This window comes from Lygodium microphyllum, chromosome 2 (assembly GCF_053477565.2).
Source record: "Lygodium microphyllum isolate KBCC chromosome 2, Lygodium_microphyllum_v1.1.10, whole genome shotgun sequence".
NCBI lineage: Eukaryota > Viridiplantae > Streptophyta > Polypodiopsida > Schizaeales > Lygodiaceae > Lygodium > Lygodium microphyllum.
The window spans coordinates 93,387,921-93,396,852 of record NC_141136.1 but is presented as its reverse complement, the minus strand read 5'-3'; positions in this window follow the sequence as shown (position 1 = coordinate 93,396,852).

Sequence of the window (8,932 nt, the reverse complement as noted above, 5' to 3'; positions counted from 1 at the left end):
TTCCTTCCACTCTGGTTTGGGACACTTTGCATCCCAAGACACTTCATGTGGCAAGAGTGTTTTCACATAAGCATCGTTTTTTGGTATTATGGCTCGCACTCTAAATCACATAAAAGTTATCAAAAGAAACCATATGTGTAATGCTTGCTGTGCTTCTACAATGATTTCATTATATCATACTTGTTGGTAATTAGAGAGTGTATGTGTGGGTGCATGTGTATGTGTGATACATATTTAGTAGCGTTGAATTGATCTCTTATCTATTCTTTCTTCCAATGATACACTCTTATTCTCTTACTTTCCATTCTACATGCAAAGAATTGGGAGAATGGCTAGTGCTTTGCATTAGTTTTAGTAACAATTAGGGCTCTTCGCATCCTAAGGAATGCTTCATACTTTTTTTTAAACACGCACACTGTGTGTGTGTGTGTGCGCGCGCGCGTGTAATAACCTTTGACTTGATATAATAGATACGTGATATTATATAATAATTTCAATGATATGATAATCAATATATTATCAAAATAATAGTCATCATTTTATCATATGAGCTCTCTCTCTCCCATTCACTTCTATGCCCTTCACCGCGTCTCCTACTTGATCATAAGCAATCATCTATCTCCTGTAGTCACCTATGTGACTCAATGTTGCTCTCCACATGATTGCATGCTATCCAACCGACAACTACATCAAGGTGGGATAATCCTACAATGACGAAGCTAAAGAAAAGGGACACGCTTTCTGGCATCTCTTCGCCTTCCAATGTTATAATAGTATAGCAAAGCCTTCTCATGCCTGCAAAATAGAAATGGAAAGGCTTGGAAAGCTTACCATAGGCGACTAAATTTATTAGATAAGGTCCTCTCCTTTCATTTCTCCAAAGATAAGGCTCAAGAACTCTCAAGCCTCATAGTTGCCAAAGAAGAAGCAAAGACATGAAGACAAGCATAAATAATCTCTCTTTCCAGTTTGCATGTTTAAGTCACATCAAACTCTTATATCATGCATTTTCCATTCAATAGAAATCCTACCATATGTAAAGTGTGGTTGGTCCAAGTGTATTTCTTTGTTTAGTGATTCAAAGGCTCATTTTTCGCACTTAAGATTTATGACATCTTTTGGTGGAGATGGCAGGGTCTTTCAAAACACAACAATGAGCAAGCCAAATTCATCAAGTCAAACCCTTACATCCCCAACATATGCAAATGCAAACACAGTATCCAAAGTACCAACAACAATATCCACTTGACAAGTCCTACAAGCCATCTCCAAAGTCATGCTACAAGTCAACCATACCAACCAATCAATCATAAATTTCATGAACAATCAAGCATAAACAAATAGATGAATAGCCAACCAAGTTTGTCTAAAGGCATTCTCATCATTACCAATAGAAGACATCCTTATTTGGATTGATCACTTTGAGAAAGTAGCTAGTTGTCATCAATGATCTCTCAAGAGGCAAGCTCTCAAAGTGCAAACCCTCCTAGAAGGCATAGCTGCAACTTGGTTCCTGCAACAAGAAGAACATATTAAAGTAGATTGGCAAAAGATAAAAGAGTTGCTAATGCAAAATTTTGCCCTCAGAGAGCCCTACAACAATTGCACGACCTAGAACAAAGACCAAATAACTTATTGCTCAATTCGTGGTTAAGTCTAATCAACTACTTCTATGGGCAAACCCAACAATGATTGAATCTATGAGATTTCTTTTCCTTTGGCCAAGGATAAATTAGAAATTAGCAAGAGGGGTGCAAGACCAAGGGCCAACAACACTACATGATGCAATTTAGATTGGACAAATAATAGAAATAAATAGTACATTCACATCTTCAAGCTCAAAAGGACTACAAGAAGGACCAAATCCAATCATGGATATTGACATCCAAAACACTCGATGGGACATAAAAAAGAATATTACTAGAAAAATATTAAAAAGGTAAACCAAAATGTTTTTTTCCCACAACTATGGATAGATAAATAAATATTATATTTTTAGAAAAACATGCATGATTAGAGAGAAGATACAGATTTGCCAAGTGCAAGCAAAAGATGCAACAACAGTAGGAGAAATACCAAAAAACATTTAAGCAAATGGATGCTAGAGGCAATCCAATCATAGATTTAGGCAGCCTCCAAGTCAACAAAAAGGTTAGTATGCACAATCCACGTACACATAAATGACACAAAGCTAGAAGCACATTTAGACTTTGGCAACTCCATATCATTTGTAAGCAAAGATATAGCCCAAAAGATTGAGCTAAAGTAGCATATAACACATGCAATCTTAGTCATGTTTGGTGATCATCAAAAGTTATATCACACAAACACAACAATATCCTTAACCTTTAAAATGGCTAACACAACATTCACACAAAGAGCTTTATATCTTACCAAGACAAAATTTTCCTATAACCCTAGGTCTAGATTGGTTCCTCAACTATGAAGTCAAATTAGACTTTAAGAATCGAAACCTAAACATCCCAAACACTTACCCATCCCATTATTGCAAACTACTCCTCTAAACACAATTCGCACACAATACACAAACACAATACATCTAATATTAGATAAAGATCAATGCACAAAAGCTATTAGTAATGTGCTATCACAATTCCCTAACCTTTTTCAACCCATAAAGAATACAACTCAAATCAACCTCCACATCACAAATCAAATCCAAGCAAAAGATCATCCGCCAATGTAAAAGGCAGTAGTAGTCAGTGGCATTTACGCCAGATGTGCCAATGGTGCATTAAGGTGCCGACAGGTGGAGATGCAATAAAGGCCACCAAACACTACACAAGGGTGGAGAGAATGTCCCATTGCTTGACATGGCACGTGGGCAAAAAGAATATTCCATTTCAAGAAGCAGCGGCCTATATAACAATAGGAAGCGAGGCATGATAGTTGGTTGTTGTTCGAGCATACTCATAGTCTTGGAGGCCAAGTAGTAAGTAGTCCTCTTTCTCCATGCCATACACTACCTAAGACTTTCTACCAAGTAATCTTTGATTGGCATCTTGGGTATTCTCCCAACAGAATCTATCTTGTATTATTTTCTAAGTCCTTGTGTTCAGTAGTAGTACTGCCATGGTCCTTATATCCTGAAATTGTCTAGTCCCCTATATTGTGTTACTTCCATTTGGTCCCAAATTGATGTATTGGTTTCTACCTCAATAATACGTTTTGATTGGGCTTGAGTACATTTTACGTTTGATCTCTATGTTGTGATTATGTCTCGCTCCCCAACTCGGGCACTATATGTTGAAATCAATGTTAGTGTCTATCTGTGTTGGCTTTGAGTACTCCTATTGTCATCTTTTGTGGCAGCTATGGTTGGACACAAATTACACATGGCCACCAAAATTGTTGTTCCTCCTCACATTGACCTGAATGCATAGGTGTTGGCAAGGTCCACCTAAGGTAGTTCCATTCACAGCAATCTTGGTTTAGACAACACCAAACGATGCCACCTTTTAAGGTTGTTTTGTTCCTCAATAAGGGTGTCTCTAATGCACTCAAAGCTTCTCCATAAGTCCAAAAACATCATTTGCATTCCACTCCTCTGACTAGGAGCAAACCTGTCTATTCTGTCTTCCCACCCACCACACCCATGAATCTAGCCCATTCACTAAAAGCAATAGGCGTTCCATTAATAGTCCTTGCTTTCCATGTCCTCCCCATCCCCATGGCACACCATCCTACCATATCCCTCCCTAAGTTTTTTGAATCTTTCAATGAAGACTTCGATGCTTTTATTTGACGGTTCAATGTGGCATATATTGTCAACTACCCTGGTCAGGTTAATGAAGCTCACAAGAGGCCGTATTCAAATCTATGATGTGGAAGAAGGTTGCAATCTAGCTAGCGACAGAATATGGCTGGCCATCATGGAATGAAGCCCTAATGACTTTCATATCTAGATCCAGCCAGACCGAATGGATGCGCAAAGACTTGAAAGACTCTAACACCTAAAGTAAGGTGATCAATCAGTCTAGGCATGCATCGCCAAGTTCACAATCCCAAATTGTTGCATTGATCCCAATGTATAATTGAAGGATGAAATGTTGAATACAGTGTATGTCCAAGGTTCCAATAAACCTATTTGGAAAGCATTTGCTTCCAATGATCCATCCAGTAACAATATTGACCCGTTTTATAAGAAAGCTCTCTGACTAGAGCAATTCCTTTCAAAAGAGAAGTCAAGGAAAGGAAAGAAATCCGATAAGTCTGCCACAAAGCATCAACATGATAATCATAGCAAATCAACTTCTAATTCTAACCTGGGAGAGTAAGAAAAAGATAATAGTAGAAAATACTGATCTCAATGAGGTAAAAAACCTATGGTGTACATAATGCAATAATCCCATACATGTCTAGGCTACATGTGGCCTGAACCAAAGATGGTGCAATATTTGCAATGTAGCCATGCACAACACTGAGTATTACCAATACAATGGCAAGTACTAGATGTTGTGTCCCAGTGGATGGCAAGGGACTGGACTCACCACCTTCAACGGTCGATGGACAAACCTCCATGCCAATCTAGTTCCCCACCCTGACTATGGTATATACCACTTAGGACTACTCGCAACTCAATGATGGTCAATTGGTTGTAATAGAAGAGGAAGAGGCCCTTTGCTAAGCACTGTTTTTTTTGCATGTAGGACAAACACTAGGAAGCTACATGTCTAGATGCCCAAGCATACGATGCTCAAAAACAACAAGCACAAGGCCCAGCACATATGCATGAAGCCAATATTGTGGAGATCAAGGAATTGTCCAAGCCAAATGTGCATGTCATTTCCCGGTTTGCCATAGGACAACCTACAAGAATGTCATGCTGAACCCACAAGCCCTTCGTGAGCCGAGCAGGAGAAAGTCCACCACTAAGTGGTAGGATGGACTACATGTGAACTAGTAGCCATGAAACATTTGGCCTTGAGGTGGAGTCTAGAGATCCAATTTGGCAATCGGCATAGCAACTCCTATCAACTGCTATCTACTCGGCACATTCCATCCATTCAAGGATTGCAACAATGCAGAAAGACTTGCCCCCACCCAGCATGGAAAGACCCAAACCCCACCCTGGGCATCAATTCGAAGTTTGTGAGGTTCAAAATTGCAACCAAATTTGTCACACTGAACACCAAATCCACTCCAGGAGAAGAACAAACAAGTTATGTGAGAAGATTTGCAAACCAGTGGAAAGAGAAACTTGGGTTGTATTTCAAGAAGTCAAAAACAGAAGTTGCCAAATGCTCATTCTGAGAAGCAAAAAAGTCAAATTCTAGATAACCACTATGATAAAGCCCAAAAGAAGAATCCAGAGGGTCAGCATGGACAAAATTAGAATACTACGCTGAATGTTAATCCCAATGGTACTGCAAATCACAAGAGGGAAGTTAATCCCACAGTAGTGGAAGGGAACATGCCAAGCACTTTGACTATTCTAGACACATCCAAAGCATCAACGAGAATGGGGTCCCACCAATATTATTGTCCCATGAGGGGATTTACTCAACCTAGTCCTTGCTGCCATGATGGCCCAAACCTTGAAGGAAATTGTCCACCAAATATAGCAATGACCCATCCTAGTAGGCCCCATGTTTGATCCAATCATTCTAGTGATTCATGTTCAGTGCAAGGACCAGATTATCCAAAACGTCTTGCTTGACAATGGATCAGTTGTGAATATGATCAGAGTGGCAACTTGCAAATAATTGTGATTAACGGAATGGAAGCCAATCCCCTTTCTAGTATGGATGACCAATCAACAGTGAGTATGACCTTTGGGCATCACTAGGTCCGTACTTCTAGGAATTGCCACAATGTAGTTTCTAGTGTCTCTAGTAGTCTTAAATATGAAGCATGCTAGCAAAGATTACCACCTACTATTGGAAAGGCCTTGGCTACACAAGCAAGAGTCAGTCACATAGGATACGGATAAATTGACTATCCACAGAAATCAATACAAGGTAATAGTCTTTTTGACCAATGTTTCCCCACCCACCCCACATTGCCGATGACTGGTTGTAGTTAACATGGTTTAGGGACTCTATGACGATGAGAAAGAGGAGTTCTTGAAGGCTAGTGCTAAGTAGTACCCTGGTGTCTCATTAGTGTCCTTCAAATCATTGAACAATACCTGCAACCCTAGAGCCTGCATCTCAAGTCTGAAAAGAGCAAAAATAGGACAATAATCCAAAGGGAGCTCAGAGCTCAGACTACACAGAAGGCAACACCAACACTAACTAACTTGTTGATGTTGATATTAGTGAAGTCTTGAGCCAAGAGCACGAGTTTGAAGCATAGATGTAGAAAGTAATAAGAGTCAAAGAAGATGAGTTGGACATAGTTTGTATAGGTTTGGAAAAATCGGTCAACATTAGTGCCAAATTGCAACCACCCTTTTTTCAACAAACTCATCACTTTACTGATTGAATTCAAGGATGTGTTTGCATGGGAGTACTTTGACATGAAAGGGCTAGATTCCCATTTTTATTAGTATCAATTTTTCTTGAAATTGGATGCTATCCCAATTTGTATGCAATAGTACAAAATGAACCCTCATATGTCTAAACAAGTCATAAGGAGGAGTTGGATTGACTACTACGAGTAGGGTTCATCGCTCTAGTAGATCGTGCATATTGGATATCCCAGATTGTCATTTTTTCGAAGAAAAGCAAGAAGCTCTAGATGAGTGTGGATTACCGAAAGCTTAACATGACTATTATCCCAGATCCTTTCCCTATCCCTTACATGGATATCATCTTGGATGAAGTAGAGCTAGCCACGAGATGTACTCTTTTCTCAATAGTTTTGGCAGATACAATCAAGTGTGGCTTGCTCTAGAAGACCAAGCTAAAACTGCCTTCATCACTATATGGGGAGTTTGTGTGCATGGTGATGTGGTTCGGTCTCAAGAATGCTCTGATCTCCTTTCAACAAGATATATAAGAGATCTTTGGGCCCTACCTCACGGATTTCATGAGGGTCTTCTTGGATGATTTCAATACCTTTGGGAAGGCCACTCTTCACTTAATGCACCTCTAGCTTTGCCTCACCAGATGCCGAGAGGTAAGTTTAAGTTTAAATCAACTCAAATGTGTGCTTGCTGTTCAAGGTGGTATTTTGCTAGGCCACATCATTTCACAAAATGACATAGTTGTTGACCCGACCAAAGTGGTAGCAATAATGCAAGCTATAGTATTGGATTCACCATCCATGCTATTCCATTTTTAAGGCCAAATCAATGGCATGTCACCACCTATGTCTTTAGCGTATCTAGCTATTTCCCTCAAAAAATTGGCGCATGTGGCCAAATCAGCATATCAATGGAATGAAGATGTTGACTTGGTGTTTTAATGTCTCCGGCTCTTATTCTCAGAAGCTCTTATTGTAATTCTACCAGATTGGTGAAGATCTGCCATGTATTTGTTGATGCATTTGACATTGCTATTGGCAACATACTTATGCAGCATGATACTAATGGTTGGTTCCAACTCATGCTTTATGCTAATAGCACGAGATTATCTAATGTTGAGAAATTTTATTTAGTAATCGAAAGAGAATATCTTGGCATGATCTACTCCATCAAGAAAATTTGACACTATTTGTTAGGACGTCTTAATCTTCCATGTGGATCATTTAGCACTAGTCTATCTGGTCAAGCAACAAAATGTCATTGGGTGACTTGCCCAATGGATTCTCACATTGTAGGAGTTTGAATACATAGTTGTACATTGTCCCGGCACCTAGCATGTCATTGCAGATTTCCCTATCCTGCCTTAACTCCAAAGAACCTTGGGATTGGTGTTGAGGATGACTTCTCAGAAGCCCAACTATTTGCAACAAAAGTGAATGCACTCTATCCAAAGCTACCCAACCCCCGTGGTCGTGGTATATGAAGAAATGATGGTTTTTTTGAAAATTGGAGTACCTTCACCTCATCTCTAGAAGGACAATGGAAACGATTGGCTCTTTGGACCTAGCATTTTGAAATTATCATGGGCTAGTTGTACTACCGTGCACTATCAGGAGTGTCGCAAAGGGTAGTTCTCCCTATGAAAAGCAGCTTGCTATCGTGGAGGAAGCTCATCAAGGAATTGTTGGCAACCACTTTGCTATTGAATGACAACTTGCTGAATCCAAGCTAGATTATGATGAGTGACTATGCATGGCAACATCTGCAACAACTAGGTTCAGCATTGTGATTCTTGTCAGAGACTTAGTCAACTTAGAGCCAAAGACCACTCGCCAATCGTTCCTCTAGAGCCTTTCTAGAAGTGGGGATTGGGCTTCATTGGTCCCATCTCTCTGGTTGCAGCACATACAAGAAACAAGTACATCCTAATGGCAATGGATTTTTGCACCAAATGGATCAAAGCATGGGCTCTACCAGACAATACGGTGAAGTCAGTTGTGCCAAATGCCTCTTTAAGGACATCTTTACCTGATATGGCACTCCAATCAAACTTGTTAGTGACACAAGTACCCATTTGATAAATAAGATAATCAAGGAACTCACATTATTCTTTCTAATTGTACATAAGAAATCCTCTCTCTACCACTCATAGGCTAATATTAGGCTTAGTTGAGTCCACCAACAAAGTCTTGTGTAGAATATTAACCAAATTGATAGATTAGAATAGAAAATATTGGGACACTAAGCTTCCCACATCACTATGGGCTTTTCGAACATCCTTCAAAGTAGCCATCAACATGACTCCGTATAAGCTAGCATTCAGCTTGGAAGCCATTACTCCCCTAAAATTTGTAGTCTTGAGTTTTCAACTCACAATACAAGATCCACTCATTCTAGAGGAATCCCTCTCATTCCAAATGAAAGCCATAGCCAAATTAGAAGAAGACATGATCCACATCACGTACATTCTATTTGAGGCCCAACTACATCTAATTCTTTCTA